Source organism: Pelophylax lessonae (assembly GCF_965119305.1).
Source record: "Pelophylax lessonae genome assembly, chromosome: 5".
Lineage (NCBI taxonomy): Eukaryota > Metazoa > Chordata > Amphibia > Anura > Ranidae > Pelophylax > Pelophylax lessonae.
The window spans coordinates 269,897,532-269,914,441 of NC_138772.1; positions in this window are offsets into that span (position 1 = coordinate 269,897,532).

The following is a 16,910-nucleotide window of genomic DNA, read 5'->3' on the forward strand; positions in this document are numbered from 1 at the left end:
AGCCTCCTCAGCTGCGACCAGCCCGAATTCTGGACGCAGCCATAAAGGAAGCATGGGAGGCCCACGCATGCGTGCTGATGGGTGGCATTCGCTCATGCGCAAAAAAAAGGGCAATGGGACCTCCTGTCCATGGAGCGCACGACGCCACCCCAACAGGAGTGGAAGATCGCCCTGCTTTCCAGAGACGCCGGCGCACAACTGTGAAGCTGATGCAAGTATCCCCATTGCGTAGCAGCAGGGCCTCACATCACAGCGGAGCCACCAACACCAGGAGGGCCCCTGGCAGAGGTGTGAAGACCCCACGGTGCGCCGAGTAAGATAAGCAAAAAGGAGTCAGCAAACCACCCACCAAACAGGGTGGTCATCTAGAGCAGTGCATAGTGATCCAAAGGTGAACACACAAATAGAGAGAGCACAAAGTGGCCAGAGATCACAAGAACAGACATGAAAGAAATATATACCTAGTACATAATGTGTTCCTATGATTCAAAAAAAGGGGAAGAAAAAATAGCTGTGTGATGCACTACAAGTAGAGATTCATTCTAGAGCATGACTAAAAAATAAGAGACAAGGCAAATTAACAACAAATGATTATATGTGGAACCAAATGAGTATTATTGTCATATTGGTTTCACAGTAAAGTATAAAAGCACCCATGTGTGGAGCTGTTCGTGAATACTGCCAATCATACAAATTAGCCAATTATGACATAATGGCCTCTCCAGACGACATATCAAGTTTTCCGTTAGGCTCGATTTCGGCACTGGACCAAATTCCTAGTTCATATGCTGGTGCGTTAACCCAGGGAAGTAAGTCCTCCATCATAATGTTTTCATTTTTCACAACCTCCTGAGACAAAACCCTCCAGGAATGGTTGATAACTGAGCACATCGTTTAGACCTGGAAGGAAGGTGGCACTCAGGTCAACAATCCACCGAGTTTCTCTTTGTAACAATAATTTGTTCCAATCTCCTCCTCTGTTGTTGGGGTGGACTCTATCTAAAATTATAAATTTGATCTTAGGGCATATACCTGAATAGACGTTTCTAATGTGTCTTCCTAGGGGAAAATCAGGATTAGAAGTCCTCATGCTGGCTAAATGTCTATATGCTCTTTTGTAAAATTCTAATTTGGTTTTACCAAAATAAAAACAGCCACAGGGGCATAGAAGCAAAAATACCATTCCAGCTGTCTTACAATTGGCGTAATGGTGAGGTTTGTAAGGTATTCCATTGGGTAATTTGACATTAGTCTCTGTACACATAAATTATCAATAAGAACAACCACCACATGGAAAGGTGCCAGGAGGTTTGCAAGGGTCCCTTCTAAATTCACCTACAAATTTACTATGAACTAATTGATCTTTCAAGGATTTTGTTTTGCAGTATGTGATGGAAGAATTGGCAGAAATGTGCGAGCTTAAAGTTGGATCTATTTGTAAAAGGTGCCAATGTTTTTGAATGATGTTTTTAATTTGTGCATGTTGTCGAGTATATTTGGTGATGACGCGTAGCATATTAGTGTCAGCATCAGCACTTGGTGTCTTATCCTTTTTTGTATTTTAATGGAAGAGTATTTCATGTTGTGTCTGTGTTGTGTGGTGGCTCACCGATACGCTTTTTGAGGCAGGTGATAGTATAACCTCTTTTGAGCTATCAATCTTTAAGTTTATTGGCCTCCATTTAAAAAGTGGCATCATTGGAGCAGTTCCTGCAAATCCGGAGGTACTGACTGAAAGGAATGGACTTGATAAGGGGTAAAGGGTGAGAGCTAGTAGCATGTAATATTGTATTTCCACATTTGTGTTTCCTTTTGTTGAGGACAAAAGGCCTCAACCTGTCATCAATAAATTTGCTGAGGTTTTCAGTGATGCTCCCTCTACCTGAAACAATTGGTCTACCTGGCGGGTTTGTTCTGTCTTTGTGTATTTTCCGTAAACTGTAAAATGTAGGGGTTTTTGAAAGATTTATGCGTATGAATTTCCAACTCTGTTTATCAATTATGTTGTTCAAATATGCATTATCAACCAAGAGATAAAACTCCTGGTTGAACTTATCAATGATTGTCTTAGAGATGGGTCGATACCAATTACCATTTTGAAGAATTTTTTAAACACATATTTTTGTATTGTCTGTTGTTAAAAATGACGATATTGCCTCCTTTGTCAGCAGGTTTTATAGTTAATTGTAATTGATTGATTAAAGTCTCCAGGGCCTGGGTTCCTTTTATAGACAGATTTTGGGATACTCCAGAGAGTCTAAGTCTCCTTATTTACTGGGTAGTCAATGTAAGAAAATCACTAAGGTTGGAATTAAAATTCAGTGAGGTAAACTTATCCCCTCTCAAGCATCTCCTCTCCAGAGAGAATACGTTCAATGTTGGTAGCCTTTCCCCATAGCTGAGAACCTGTAGTACCTTTATTAGCTTTATTGACCTTCTCTGGACTGTCTCCAGATCCAGCACATCCTTTCTGAGGACTGGTGCCCAGAACTGAACAGCATACTCAAGATGCGGCCGGACCATAGCCTTGTAGAGTGGGAGAATTATTGTTTTATCTCTAGAGTTAATACCCTATTTTGCATGCCAATTCTGTTGGCTTTGCTTCCAACAGCTTGGCATTGCATGCCATTGCTGAGCCTGTAATCTACTAGGACCCCCAGGTCCTTTTCCATCCTAGATTCCCCAAGAGGTTCTCTCCCTAGCGAGTAACTTGCATTCTTGGTTGTTTTTATCACCCAAAAGCATTACTTTACATTTTTCAACATTAAACCTCATTTGCCATGTAGTTGCCCACCCCATTATTTTATTTATGTCTTCTTGTAAGGTTTCCAGATCCTGTGCAGAAGTTATTGCCCTGCTTAACTTTTTTTATCATTCACAAATATTGAGGTTGAGCTGTTTATCCCATCCTCTATATCATTTATGAATAAATTAAACAGAATTGGTCCTAGGACAGATCCTTGGGGGACCCCACTTACCACACCAGACCATTCAGAGTGCTCGCTATTTATCACCACCCTTTGGACCCACCCCTGTAGCCACTTTTAAATTCAGGTACTCACCCTATGGTCCATGCCGACAGACCTCAGTTTGTAAAGTAAACATTTGTGGGGAACTGTATGAAATTACTTTGCAAAATCCAAATACGCCAACATCCACAAATCTTCCTTTATCTAGTTAGGAAAGCAAACTGTCACAACCAAAATATCTCCTGCGCTTGGGAACATGCATACTCCAGATGAGTGAGCTAAATCTCCATCTCTGTTCTAAGTGGATAAGTAAGGTCTTGCTGCCCTCAAAGACTGGGGAGCCTGGAACACTGCAAACACACAAAAGAACACAGGGCACACAGACCTACTGTATTATCCAACCACCAAATATTTATTAATATCAAGTGGTAAGTATTATACTCACAAAATGTCCATTGTGTGTAAGCTCATCTCAAGCATCCAGCATAGTTTAATCCGTTATTCATCAACTAATATGACAGATAAATGAAGATCCAAGAAGCTGATATGTTTCGAGAATTATCCTCTTCTTCAGAGCCAAGAAGGGTATTTCTAGCACCCCTAAGGTGATGATTGCATGAACGTTTTTATTTTTAATATACAGCTTATATTTTTTACACTATATGTGCATTTTAGTATGTGTGTAGGTTGGATCATACAGTATATTATGATATGACTATGTCCACCAGTTGTTGACACAAGGGGTCAACCCACCCAGTGGGCAGGATGATGATGCCCACTTTTAAGTGCCCTCCTTGTCATTCTGCTATATAATAAGGGATGCTATCAATATCCTTCTTGGCTCTGAAGAAGAGGATAATCCTCGAAACACGTCAGCTTATTGCATCTTCATTTTTCTGTCATATGAGTTGATGAATAACAGACAAAACTATGCTGGATGTTTGTGATTACCTTACACATGATTGACATTTTGTGAGTATAATATTTAGCACGTTTTATTTTAATAAATACGGTATTTGGTGGTTGGATAATGCACTAGGTCGGTGCGCCCTGCATTCTTTTGTGTGGCTTCCTTTATCTAGATGGCAGCGCACTTCTTCATAGAACGTTAATAGATTGGTCTGGCAGGAACAATTCTTCATGAATCCGTGCTGAATACCACTAATGATACTGTTTTTATTACTAAAATCTTGGATATAGTTCCGTATCATCCCTTCCATTAGCTTAAATACTATCGATGTTGGGTTGACTGGTCTGTAGTTTCCAGAAATATATATCGGCCCTCTTTAAAATATTGGTACCACGTTGGCTGTTCTCCAATCAGCTGGTACCATTCCTGTCAGTAAACTGTCCATAAAAGTTAGGAACAATGGTCTAGCTATCACCTGGCTGAGTTCCTTAAGGACCCTCGGGTGTAAGCCACCTGATCCTGGTGACCTAATTAATGTTAGGCTTTTGAAGTCTATTACTGATACTGTCTTCTTTTAGCCATAAGGGTACATTTTTTGACAGTTTATTAATATTACAGTCTTGGTTACTTTGTCCCCCCCCGTTTTCTTTGTGAAAACAGAGCAGAAGAATGCATTTAATTAACAGAGGAGAAGAATGCATTTAAAACCTTTGCCTTCTCTTTGTGTTTTGTAACCAAATTTCCTTCATCATTCTTAAGTGCCGGTTCACATTTATGCAATGCGGGAATGCTGCGAATATACATCGTGTTCCTGCATCGCATCCGCAGCACAGGCTGTTCACACTGCCATATGCGATACACTGGGGGTGCAAATTCAAAGTTAATGACACCCCAAGATCAGATTGCATTTTGCAGTGCGATCTGAGAGTTCGCACAGAATCGGATCGCACTAGTGTGAACCACCATGTGATCCGATTCTGCTGCGGACCAAAAAAAGGGTCCTGTGCATGTTCAGTGTGATTGCGGTGGGAATTCAGCCATACAAACTGCTCCTAAAATTACATGCGATCTCTGTGATCGCATAAATGTGAACCGGCACTAATGGGCCCAATATGTTCTGGCTTCACTTTCTTACTGTTTATATATTTAAAGAATTTCTTATTTTCTCCTCCGCTATGTGCCTTTCCTGGTCTATTTTAGCTGCCCTGATTGCGCTCTTACATTTCGTATTGCATTCTTGTATTGTTAAATTGCTGACCATGACCCTTCAGCTTTGTATTTTTTCTTTTGCTTTTTTAGATGCATTTTTATGATATAGTTTAGCCACCCAAGATTCATTTTAGTTCTTTTAAACGTATTACTGGTTGGAATGTACTGGCCAATACAATTTTTAGTATGCTCTTAAAGCACTTCCATTTTTCCCATTTAATATTATGTAGCAAACAGCGCAGTTTAGAGAAGTTGGCTCTTTTGAATATCATTGCACTTGTATTATCCTTGTACTTTTTTTTTCTGTGATTTATACTGACTCTAATTGACTTGTGGTCACTGTTTCCTAAGTTGCCTTATATTTCCACATCCACAAACAGGTCTGTATTGTTAGTACTCAGTGATCAAGTAATGCGTTATCTGTAGTTGGTGCGTTAAGCAACTGACTCATTAAATGATCCTGCAAGACATTTAGAAAAAGGCGAGCCTTAAAATAAGTGGTTTCTTCTGCCCAGTCGATATCTGGATAATTAAAATCCCCCATTATAATGACATTTCCCAGCCTTGCCGCCATTCCAAGCTAAGATAGGAGGTCTGCCTCCCCCTCCCCCCTCCTCCCTCATGTTAGGGGGCCTGTAGCATACACCCACTATTACTTTTCCATTATTTTCCTCCCTTTGGAGCTCCACCCACAAGGATTTCACCTTCCTCCCTAGCTCCATTAATGAAGTCATCTCTCACGTTCATCATTCCTGATATACAGGTATACCCCTCCCCTCTCTTACCCTCCCTATCTCTATGATATAGGGAATACCCCTGAATGGTTGCCAGCCAATCATGTGGACTTCCAAACCAAGTTTCTGAAATTCTTACAAAATCAAAATCCTCCTTTCCCTTCTACCCTGCCCAATTGTCACCCAACACCCCTGTATCTGCACCCACCCCTGTGCTGGCCCCTGCCAGTACCTGTCGGGTACGTTCCAAGCTCACTTTCAGGTTGGAGAGGCTTCTCAGTGTTGCCAGATGCTTCCCTATATTCAGAACCCAGGCTTTCAAGGAAGCAATGTGCTCACATTTTGTGCAGCAGTATTCGCCCTCGATCGGATGCTCAAGAAACGCATACATGTCACAAGATGTGCACCGAATTACCATACCCGTTGGACATTGTACCCCCTCATTTAATAGGGATACTCCTAGAAGATTAGTTATTTTACTTTGCCCAATTAACTTTTAAACTTGCTTCCTGACTATAATGTAAGTGGTACTCAGTATGCAGTTACTCACAGTTACTAAGCAGTACTCAGTACATGGTTACTCAGCAGTATTCAGTACACAATTCCTCACAGTTACTCAGCAGTACTCACTCAAAGTCAGCAGTACTCAGTAGACAGTTACTCACAGTTATTCAGCAGAACACAGTTACTCACAGTCAGAGTTGTATAAAGTACTCAAAACCCATACTTGAGTAAAAGTACAAGTGCTCCATCAAAAAGTGACTTGAGTAGAAGTGGAAGTGCTCGATCAAAAAGTGACTTAAGTAGAAGTACTAAAGTATTCAACATTTTTTGTACTTAAGTATTGCAGGTAGTTTTTTTAAAAAATGTTGCTACTCAAGTACTGAAAGTAAAAGTACCAGTAGTTTTGAAAACAAAAATTGCTACTAAAGTACTGAAAGTAAAAGTACAAGTACTGTGTTATTAAAGAAAGAAGTCAAAAGTTTGAACATCATATTGTTTTTTATTATTTCAAATGCAGCTTTTATTTATACATACAGTAGCATTTATTTTCGTATGCACTGATAATACACATGTTTTGAGCTTCATGAAACCTGCCATCTACTGTTCTGGCAGTGGTAATTTTTATAATTGTAACGAGTAACTATGCAGCATAAAAAAAAAATATTGGAGTAGAAGTATTGAAATCATTGAAAAAATGTAGTGAAGTAAAAGTGGAAGTAGGAGAAAAAAATTCTACTCTAGGAAAGTACAGATACTGCCTTTCGGTACTTAAGTACAGTAGTGAAGTAGTTCTACTTAGTTACTATACATCTCTGCTCACAGTTACTCAGCAGTACTCAGTTACTCACAGTTACTCAGCAGTACCCAGTTACTCACAGTTACTCACACTACTCCCTTCTCAGACAACATCCCCACTACACATAGTCGGCCTAACACAGTCAGTCTGCCTTTTCTGTTTGTTATGCCACTCTGCTCCTCCTGCTCAGCTGCCCCTGTAAACTGCAGGGCTTGTTAGCACATTCAGATTCTCCCAGTCAGCCTACCTCCCTCTGCTCCCGCCACTTCTCTAGTCTGCCTGTCACACTTCCCACCCTGTCTGTGGATACAGTTACCCACCACCTCTCCCGGTCGGCTTGCCACCTCCTCCGGTCCAGCTGTCACACTTCCGGTCTTGACGATTTTGTTCCTGCCGCCTCTGTCAGTCTCAGTGGGGTGTTAATGTCCCCAGTCATTCCAGCTCCACAGTCCTGATGCATCCATGCCTGCTGCCTCTCCCAGTCCCCTGGTCTCTTGCTGCCTCTCTCAGACACTATAGAAACAGCCGGGTGGGACAAGTGTTGATAGAAGAGGACTTACCCATACGTCTTTCCACTCACGGGCCTTGTGCTTAGTCTTGGGGGCATACAGCGGCACAATCTGTCTTCACATATCAGGGAACAGGGCCAACATCATTGGCCCTGTAACATATGGTTGCAAAATGTGATTTGGGGTGTAATTCTAAGTATGCCTATGATGTGTGTTAGAAATTTCATTAATTGACAACTTTGTGTAAAAAATTAATTTTCATTTTCATTCCACATTTTACAAAAAACGTTTTGCAAAAAATGAAGTCTTCAAAAGACTCATAATGCCTTTTAGAAAATACCTTGGAATATTTGCTTTCCAAAATGTGGTAATTTTGTAGGTGTTTCCACTGTCCAGGACTACATAGGTAGTCGGGAAATTAGATGTGTTTTATTTAATTTATACTCCTTAAATGCCTAAAGGTGCTCCTTTGATTTTGTGGCTTCATGGCTAGGCTGTGAAAAAGCTCACACATGTGGTAGCAGGAAGCAGAATCAGTTTCTGGGTTTAATTGTAAGTATGCCCTATGCTACATGTGAGAAATCACTTTCTACATTGCCCCAAAAAAAAAAACTGACAAAAAAATCACACCTTCAAAAAATGTACCATGCAGTCAGTACTGAATTGATCAATTTTCAAATTTAAATGCCATCAGTTAGGGACTCTATAGCTTTCCTACAGACTAAATAATAAACACTGAATTGGGTATTTTTACAAAAGAAATGTAGCCAAATACATTTTTGTCTAAAGTTATGAAGAAAGATTATTTATTTGTAAAGATTTATAACAGAAACTATTGAGTTGTTTTCGGTCTTTTTTCTTTATATAGCAAAAACAGTGTTGCATGACTGAGTAATTGTCATTTAAAGTGTGACAGAGCTGAATTCTGAAAAATTGCCAAGAAAGAAGGGTGTGAAACAGTCCAGTCCTGAAATGGTTAAAATATAGAGAAGTGGTTTTAAAACTGACTCATCTCTCTCTATGCAGTTGGTCAGCTTTCCCCACAGTGGTTTCAAATAAACTAAAACAAAAAATGTCCTGTGCTTGGTAACCTCAGGGTGGGGTATAACTGATTACACCCTAGTGGGACTGCTGCAGACTAAACAGCCGACACAGGGCAAATAAAAATCTTATACAAGCAATACTGCGCTGTCCCTCTAAGTGGTTAAATGAATATATGTAAATAATCACATTATATAAACTTATCACATGAATAAAAAAAAAACTGTGCAAATCTAGTGGAAATAACACAGAAATAAAAAACATATAAAAATAATTCACATAACATGAGTCCTTATCCAAAAAATTGTGCAATAATAGTCCATTATAGATAAATGGTGAAACAAGGTGCTTGATGTGCAATCACTTTCCAAAAGTGCAGAGTTCTCAAAGGTGCTCCTTAAAGACAAGATGGCCGCTTACCCCACAGGGTGGATCCCGCATTACAGGGATCACATAAGCCTGTTCTCCATCCAGTCTTGTATTTCACCAATATCTGTGGATATCCCCAATCACAAACTTTGTGTAGATCTAATAAGAAAGACTCTCAATCTTCTCTCAAAATGCTCATCAGCGATAATCATACAAAGCAAGCAGGGAGAATCTTATAGTGTAATATAGCAAACTTTTAATAAAAAAACAATCTGGTTCACTTACATCAAAGTGAATGAAGATGAGCTTCATATAAGTGTAATGGCTATGGCTGCGGTATCTCACACTCCAACAGTGCTTTGGCAATGTCACACACACTCTCTCCTACCGACGAATTTCCCCAAAAATGGCATCGTCTGGGACTAGAGGGTTTTCAAAACAGAGCAGAGCCATTCAAATAATTGTTTTTACCCTCCTGGCCAGATAAACATCGCTGGTGTTTAGTGCAAATTTAGCCTAATATTATAGAGCTATTTATTCTAAAGTGCGTACAGCTGTTTTAGGCTACTTGGTCTTCATACGTGTAGTGTATGGAAACAATGGCCCTTATTCTAATCAGTGTTTTGGTATAGTAAGGCCTTTTTAAAAACAAAGGTATTCACATGTCATTTTGGTCCATCTTGTCCATGTGGTCTATCCCCAACATCTTCTAATTGTATTGGGGTAAAGACTGCTAAACTCCCAGAGGAGTAATCACCTCTCTTGGTCCTCTAGGGAAGGTGTAGGCAAAAATAGAATTGCCCATGGAAGAGCCAATTTTCCTTTTGGATGGCATGGTGTACTGGAGTATATGCTCATCAAGAATGTGGTGCAGTTTGTGCTGATCAACGGTTATAGAAACACAATGGATTTGGTGCTCCTTGTGAATTCTGCAAGAGGTCTTTAAAAAATTCAGATTAGGGGAATTTTGATTTTGCTGGACTATCCTGAGCACATGGCTTACAATTTTGAGTTGGTTGTGGAAGGAATTTATAAAACGTTCTGTGGGCCAGATGGTAGAAAAGCAATGACTCCACTAACTGTCAACTGTCAGAAACACAATGGATTCGGTGCCCCTTGTGAATTCTGCAAGAGGTCTTTAAAAAATTCAGATTAGGGAAATTTTGATTTTGCTGGACTATCCTGAGCATATGGCTTACAATTTTGAGTTGGTTGTGGAAGGAATTTATAAAACGTTCTGTGGGCCAGATGGGAGAAAAGCAATGACTCCACTAACTGTCAAGAAATTCAGAATAATCCTCTTATTTTGGAGATATGTGATGGATAGAGTTGAGCGAACTGTATAGTTCGGGTCTGTACCGAATTTTGGGGTGTTCGGGACACGGACCCGAACACGGACATTTTCAAAAACTTTCGGGTCCAGGTCCGTTATTCGGCGATTTCTTCCCGCTTTCTGAAGGGCTGCACAGCAGCCAATCAGCAAGCATTTTACTTTTTGCCCTAAAAAGCCATCACAGCCATGCCTACTAATGGCATGGCTGTAATTGGCTGAGTGCAGCATGTGACCCAGCCTCTTGACGTACTGCCGCACGTCACTCTGCTGATTTGAGCTTAGGGAGAGGATGTTGGTGGCGTGATCAGGGACAGAATAGGGCATAAATCAGAAGAACCTGTGCTACTTTATTCCACAAGATACAGCAAATAGAGAGGGAGGGAGGGAGCTTCAGCAATCCAACATTTATGTACCCAGCCACTGCAAGGGAAATCTTTTTTTGTAACCCATCTGTTACTGAGGTTGGTGCTCGGCGGCCATATAAGCCCAGCCAGCCAGGGACATCAGCCTAATCGTATTTTGTAGCTCAGTGAAGGAAAAAAAAAAAATTTTCTGGCTGCTCAAGTCCCCTATATTGCCTTTTGTAAGAGGTGACATAGTCAATTTGTCTAGCCTGGGATCTGTGGTGCCACAGAGCACTTGTGTATACAATTCACTAAACCATATATTCCATTTCAGCTATTAAATAGTACATATAGTTATACTATGTATAGTACTATAGTATAGTTAATGTACAGCAGTTAAAAGCTGCATTTTGGGGTGTTATTGAAAAAAGCCTAGTTTTAGGCCGAAAAAACAGTTGTGCATCCGGTGTTGAAATAATTATTTCCAATATATAGCAGTTCACTACTGCATTTGTGAATTTTGGTGACCAAATCTGTGCTCTGGGTCCCCAAATCTGGTGTCCATACATAGTATAAATATATACTGTCAATGTACAGCAGTTAAAAACTGCATTATGGGGTGTTATTGAAAAAAGACGCATTTTAGGCAGAAAAAAACAGTTGTGCAACCGGCGTATAAACAAGTAATTTCAATTTATAGCAGTTCACTACTGCATTTGTGAATTTTGGTGACCAAATCTGTGCTCTGGGTCCCCAAAGCTGGTGTCAATACATCGTATAAATATATACTGTTAATGCACAGCAGTTAAAAGCTGAATTTTGGAGTGTTATTGAAAAAAGACGCGTTTTAGGCAGAAAAAACAGTTGTGCATCTGGCGTATAAATAAGTAATTTCAATTTATAGCAGTTCACTACTGCATTTGTGAATTTTGGTGACCAAATCTGTGCTCTGGGTCCCCAAATCTGGTGTCCATACATAGTATAAATATATACTGTTAATGTACAGCAGTTAAAAGCTGCATTATGCAGTGTTATTGAAAAAAGACGTGTTTTAGGAGAAAAAACAGTTGTGCATTCGGCGTTTCAATAATGATTTCCAAATATATAGCAGTTCACTATTGCAATTGTGAATTTTGGTGACCAAATCTATGCTCTGGGTCCCCAAATCTGGTGTCCATACATAGTATAAATATATACTGTTAATGTACAGCAGTTAAAAGCTGCATTTTATGGTGTTATTGAAAAAAGACGCATTTTAGGCCGTTTTGACGCCGTTATTGTAAAAAGACACGTTTTTTGTTCAACCGGCATATAAATAATTTATTTCAATTTACAGCAGTGAAATACTAATTTTCTGTATTTTATTACAAAAATACTTGTTCTTGTTCCACAAACCACTTGGGCATACCGCGTACCAATTTTTTTTTTACATTTCCGCATAGAAATTGAGAATCAGTGTAATTTGGGCACTAAAAACATTATTCTGGGTCCACAGAGCATTTTTATGACACGGGCACTGCCTTATGCCCCGTACACACGTGCAGATTATCTGAAGACTTTTGTCTTCAGATTTACCTTTTCTATGTAGTGCAAGGGCCTGCCGGATTGCATACAAATTGAAAGTGTTTAGGTTTGACCTCATATTATATGGTTTTGGTAAGTCTGCAGACAAAAGTCTGCAGATAATCTGCACGTGTGTATGGGGCATTAGCGAACGTAATTGTCGACTACTGCCAGATAAATTGACACCGGAGAGAGACCAATCCTTCAGCTTGGTGGGTGAACGCAAATAATGAGGAGAGCATCAAATAAGGGAAGTGAGCATGGTTGTCAGGGAAGAACTTGATAAAGAATGGCAAAGATGCCAATTTCCAAAATGGCCGCGCGGGACTGTCAGGGAATGGCAGATATGCCAATTTTCAAAATGGCCGCGCAGGACTGTCAGGAAATGACATATATGCTAATTCCAAAATGGCCATGTGGGACGTCCTAATTAGGGCCAATTATCAACACCCACTTCCTATATAAACTCAGCACTGGCTGCCATTCATTGCTGGATTATCTTCAGCTAGTACCTGATTGCCTTGTGCCTTGAAACTCCTGCTTGATTGACTACCCGTTACCGACCCGGCTATCCTTGACCTGCTCTGGCTTTCTCCTGCTCTGAACCCAGCTTGCCTTACGGACTTCTCCCTGCCTGCTCCTGATTGACTACCTGTGTTTGACCCTCGGCCTGGCTTCTGACCTTGATTTGCACTAACCTGCCTGCAATTCCAGTGATCCAAGTGACTGTCTTTCCTACTGTGGATCCGATTCCTGACACAGCTACACCTGCAGGCAACCCGTGCACCTTTGGGCACAGCACCCTCTGTCACCATCTTCAGGGGTGCTCTGCACTCAGCCGCAAGGGGAGCCCTCTCGTCACCTCAGCCTCCAACCAGGTTCATGAAAGCATAATCCAGCCACTATGTCTGAGGCTGAAAGAGGTGCTTCCCCGCTAGAGGCTCTGTGCCAGCAGGTAGCCGGCCTTACCCAAGCAGTGTAGAATCTGCAAGATGGATACTTTCAATTAGAGGGTCGCCTACAGAACCTTGCAGTATCTGCTGCACCAAACGTCCAGAATCCACCTGCTGCACCCTCTGCTTCAGCTGCTTCAGCCCAAGAACACCCCTCATTGGCCTCTTCGGTGGTCATGCCAGTTCCAGAACCCAGAGTTCCAGTCCCCGAACGCTTCTCGGGGGATCGACGGAAGTTTAGGGCATTCCAGAACGCCTGCCAGTTATATTTTGCCCTCCAGCCCAGGACTTTCTCCCTGGGATCCGTGAAGGTGGGGTTTATCATATCTCTACTTCCAGAAGACCCCCAGTCTTGGGCTCACCATTTATTAGAGCAGAAAAGCCCGGTGCTTAACTCAGTCTCCACGTTCCTGGATGCCATGGCACAATTATATGATGACCCTCAACGTATGACGACTGCAGAAACTGCCCTTCATAACCTCCAACAGGGGCGACGCCCAGTGGAGGACTATACTGTGGACTTCCGCAAGTGGTTGGCAGATACCGGCTGGAATGAGGCAGCCCTCAAATACCAGTATAGGCTTGGTCTATCTGAAGTCCTTAAGGACGAATTAGCCAGAGTTGATGCCCCGGCCACCCTGGAGGATCTTATTAAGCTGGCCATTCAGCTTGATCGCCGCCTGCGGGAGCGAAGGTCTGAAAAGACTGGTACGTACCGGCCTTCCTGGATGCTCCCCAGGGTTCCACCCTCACCTGCACCTGTGCTTAAATCTCCACCTGCTCCTGCTGCTGAAGGAGAACCGATGCAGATTGGACTAGTACGGGGTACCCTATCCCCTGCTGAGAAATTACGGCGACGACAGGCCAATCTCTGCCTGTACTGCGGAGGTTCTGGACATTTCCTAAGCAACTGTCCCGTGAGACCTAGTAAGTGCCTTCCTCCATGTCCTGTCTACTTCCAGGTCTCTGGATCCCCTCCTGCTCACCTTGTCTTACCCATCTCATTGCAGGTGGCGGAAGGGGAGATCCCGCTCCAGGCAATCCTTGACTCCGGAGCATGCAGCTGCTTCATGGACATCACCTTGGCAAAGAGATTACAAATACCGCTTAGGAATAAGAAGAAGAGACTTGAAGTCCATCTAGCTGATGGGACTATTCCCAGATCCGGACCCGTGACACAGGAGACTATCCCCATCCTAACCTGGACGAACTCTGGTCATCAGGAATTTCTCTGCTTTGACGTTTTGTGTTCCCCTATGTTCCCTATTATTCTCGGAATTCCTTGGCTCTGGGCGCACAATCCTCAAATTGATTGGCCATCGGGGAGAATCTCCTTCAACTCTGAATACTGCCAGCAGCACTGCTTTGTCCCCGAAATCAGCAAGCCTCCCGTTTGTCTGTCTGTTCAACCCATCACCAGTACTAGCCAAGTAGTACCGCCAGCCTATCATTCCTACATGGATGTTTTTGACAAGAAAAAGGCTGATGCCTTACCACCTCATCGGCCTTATGATTGCCCTATTGAGCTACTTCCAGGTGCGGAGATTCCGTTTGGGCGAATTTTCCCTCTCTCTGAAGTTGAATTGGAGGCTCTACCCTTTATATCAATGAAAATCTCGAGAAAGGATTCATTCGCCCCTCCTCCTCTCCTGCTGGCACTGGCATCTTCTTCGTCCAGAAAAAAGACCACTCACTGAGACCTTGTGTGGATTATCGGGAACTTAATAAAATTACAATTAAAAATCGTTACCCACTCCCTCTTGTCCCTGAACTCTTCCAAAGATTCCGTTCTGCCCGAATCTTTACCAAGCTAGATTTACGAGGTGCTTACAACTTGGTTCGCATTCGCGAGGGAGACGAGTGGAAGACAGCTTTCAGGACCCGCTTCGGGCACTTTGAATATCTAGTCATGCCCTTTGGACTATGTAATGCTCCAGCCACCTTCCAACATTTAGTAAATGACATTTTTCGAGAGTTCCTAGATCACTTTGTAATAGTGTATCTAGATGATATTCTCATCTTCTCTGCCTACCTGGATCTTCATCGGGTGCATGTAAAAAAGGTCTTGGCCACATTAAGACTACATGGACTATATGCAAAGGCAGAGAAGTGCGAGTTTGAAAAACTGTCCATTCAGTTTCTGGGACTGATCATCTCCACAGAAGGGATCTCCATGGACCCACAGAAGGTGGCTGCTATTATCAATTGGCCAGCTCCCACTGACAAGAAAGGCATCCAGAGGTTTGTCGGGTTTAGTAACTTTTACAGATGCTTTATCAAGGACTTTTCTACAATCATTTCTCCCATTACCCAGTTAACCCGCCAGCAGGTCCGGTTCCAATGGTCTCAGGAAGCCCAGTTAGCCGTTGATCAGCTTAAGATACTTTTTACATCTGCTCCAGTACTTCAACAACCAGATCCAGCTTTGCCCTTTGTTCTTGAGGTAGATGCCTCTGAAGTTGCCACAGGAGCCCTTCTGTCTCAACGCCAGGAGCCCAAGGCCCTGCTTCACCCCGTCGCTTTCTTCTCCAGGAAGATGACTCCACCAGAGAAGAATTATGATGTGGGTGACCGGGAGCTACTAGCCATCAAGTCGGCACTGGAGGAATGGCGATACTTACTGGAAGGAGCTACACACCCCATTATGATCTTTACAGATCACAAGAACCTAGAGTACCTCAGGACCGCCAAGCGACTCAGACCACGGCAAGCCCCGATGGCCCTTATTCTTCTCCAGGTTCAACTTCCACCTTACATATCGCCCAGGATCCAAAAATGGGAAAGCTGACGCTCTTTCCCGCATGTTCCCAGAGACCCCGGAAACACCTACTCCCAGCACGATCCTGTCACCACACAACTTTTTGCTGCTTCAAACCAATCTAAACACAATGATCAAGCAAGCCTCTGCCCGGTACCCAGAAGTCGAAACCTTGGCATTACAAAGAGACGGAAATCTCTTATGGCATAATAACAAAATTTTCATCCCTCCTGAAGTAAGACCCCAAGTCCTGAAGGCTTGTCATGATCACCTCCTTACCGGCCACTTTGACGTCAGGAAAACGTGTGATCTTGTTCAAAGATCCTTCTGGTGGCCCAATCTCAGACAGGATTGTAAAGATTATGTGGACTCCTGCGTAACTTGTCTCCGCAGTAAAGGTCACAATACCAAGACTTGGGGCTTGCTGAGACCTCTCTCTGTTCCGGAACAGCCACGGAGGATGATATCAATGGACTTTATTGTGGACTTACCCCCTTCAGACGGATTCACCACCATCTTGGTAGTAGTCGACAGACTGTCCAAGATGGCTCACTTCCTGCCTATGTTAGGCACCCCCTCAGCTATGGATATGACACATATATTCATTAAAGAAATTGTCCGACTACATGGACTACCAAGTAGTATTGTGTCCGATAGAGGGGTGCAGTTCACTTCCAGATTATGGAAATCATTGTGCAGGACTCTACAAATCCAAGTCTGTTTGTCGTCTGCATACCATCCACAAAGTAATGGACAAACAGAGAGGACCAATCAAACATTGGAGCAATACCTGAGATGTTTCTCTACCTTTACCCAGGACAACTGGGCATCTCTTCTTCCATGTGCCGAATTTGCATATAATAATTCGGTGCACGCCTCCAGGAATCAATCCCCATTTTGGGCAAATTATGGGTTCCA